We start from the raw sequence: 2,290 nt of genomic DNA on the forward strand, positions 1-2,290 counted from the left end.
CCAGTACAATTGGCTTCTTAGGGTCTAAGTCCTGGCTATCCTCATCTTTGAAAACTGTTACAAACACCCCCCATTCCTGGGCTGAGTGTTGGTAGCGTTGGGAGGAGAGAAGCAGAGGCATTTCCTAGCTCCCCATCTAAAGAGGTGACACAGCCGGGCGGTGGCGGCGCACACCTTTAATCCCAGCACTCGGGAGGCAGAGGCAGGCGGGTTTTAGAGTTCGAGGCCAGCCTGGTCTACCAAGTGAGTTCCAGGACAGTCAGGGCTACACAAAGAAACCCTGTCATGAAAAACCAAAAAAAAAAAAAAAAAAATTCCAGGTCTGCAGGACACGCCTTTCACCGTAGCAGTGGACTGGGGGTTGCTGAGAGAGGTGAATCGCTAGAGGCTCCCTAACCAGCTAGTCTAGCGTAAACAGTGAGCTCCAGGTTCAATGAGAGACCCTGTCTCAAAACATTGATTGAGTAAAAGGGGGAAGACCCCAGTGTTGGTCTCTCACCTCCACACATGCGTGTACAAGGCAGCGTGCCGGAACACACATGTGCACACACATGTATACCATATACACTTGAGAGAAGAAATGAAGAAGGCACACAAAGGGCCAGCCATAGGGCCAGGGGTGAATTTTGGGGGCCTTCGGAGGCTGAGAGGAGAGCTAGGGGCCAGGGCAAAGGAGACAGTCTTATGTGGGAAATCAAAGTAGAGATTTCGTTAGACCCAGAGTCAGGCTCCTCCAAAGGCCAGGCCAGGGTGGTCCTGTACCCAGCTCTGGGTCTAGTCGGTTCTTAGCTTGCTCACTTTTGCAGGCAATTGGATGAGGTTGGCTGTTAAAAATGCTTGCATAGGCTACTAGGAATGACTTATGGCCAAGGAGGGGCTTGGGGGTGCCACGGGACTGCTGTCCAGGCAAACAGACCACAGGGAAGCCACCATCTCCAAAATGGTAGCAGCAGAAGAAACTAATCCTGCCCTCCTGCCCCGGGTCCCAGGGCAACAGGGCCGAGTGGCGAGGGGCAGCTGCTGTCCCTCAGATTCCCTATTCCCGCTGTCCACCCGTGTCCTGTTTTTTTCCTAAGGCAGAACAGCCAGCTTCTCCCTGCGTCTCACTTCAACCGATGCCCGATGCCAGTCCTCCTCAGCTTGGGTGGTGGGGGGACCCGGGTGGGGTCATGACAGGACACTACTGCCCGAGGGTGAGAATGGAGGAGGCCCAGCTGTCAGCTGGAACCCATCAGAGGACAAACCAAGCCCTGGCAGCGGGTAGGAAGGGGAGGGCAGGCTAATAAGAAAGGTGCCCCTTGAGGGCTATGCTTCTTCGGCCTGTCTTAACCCTTCCTGTGCCAACCCAGGGCATGGCCTGACACTTTTCCATAGAGGGAAATAGCTTCGTGTCTCTGCTTATCAATCCAAGTTGGTCAGGGTTGCATGAGGCTGATTAATGGAGAGATTATGGCCTTGCCTCAGGGAATCCTAAGCTGACAGGGGAGGAAAGCGTCCTCAAACTAGAGGGGGGGGGGATCACGTAGCTCTGTCATAAGAGGGATCCTACTCTTTTGGGAGAAAAGATTGCTTATCCATACTGAGGGAGGTTTTATCTGCCCTGAGGGAGATCCAGCCTGAGAGGGATCACCCTATCCTCCAGGGGCCCCAGACTAAGTCCAGAGAGGCTCCGGGTCAGAGAGAAACTGAGAAACCAGCATTATGCTGCGTCTGTGTGACGTTTTGAAGAATCAACAACTAGAAGCCAAAGGGAGGATGTCGATCTAAAAACCGTAGGCAGGGTGTCTCTGCAGAGCCAGGGTGCTGTCATCAGGGGCCGTTTGTTTCACCCTGGATGTCTTCCTGGGGTCAGCTGCCTTCTTCGGCTGCTTTGCATTTCCTGAAACCCTTTGCAGTCACCGGACCTCTTAGCAAGTGGCTTATTTTCAACAGCTCTTTCCTTCTTTGGTCTCCATGAAACTTATATAACTCATGCCTTTCAATGGACAATTTAGCCTGGTGAGCAAGCGCACCAAGGAGACATGTCTACGTGCAGCCAGAGCCCTTCTTCAGCTGCCTGGTTTAGATGTCCCTGATTTATTTTCCACAATTAGTGGCTGGCCTTCTCCCAACTTCTCAGTATCCTCAACTGGCCTGCTGTTGGCTGCCACGTGGCCTGGGAGAGGGGAGCTGTCTGCTGGTCCCCTTTCTCCAGTGCTTCATGGTCCCAGAGTTTAGAACTCCAGGTCACTGGCTGTGCGGGGGATGCTGATGTCAAGATACCTCCTGGGGAATACGTGGGCCCAGGCCC

This window comes from Mus pahari, chromosome 18 (genome assembly GCF_900095145.1).
Source record: "Mus pahari chromosome 18, PAHARI_EIJ_v1.1, whole genome shotgun sequence".
NCBI lineage: Eukaryota > Metazoa > Chordata > Mammalia > Rodentia > Muridae > Mus > Mus pahari.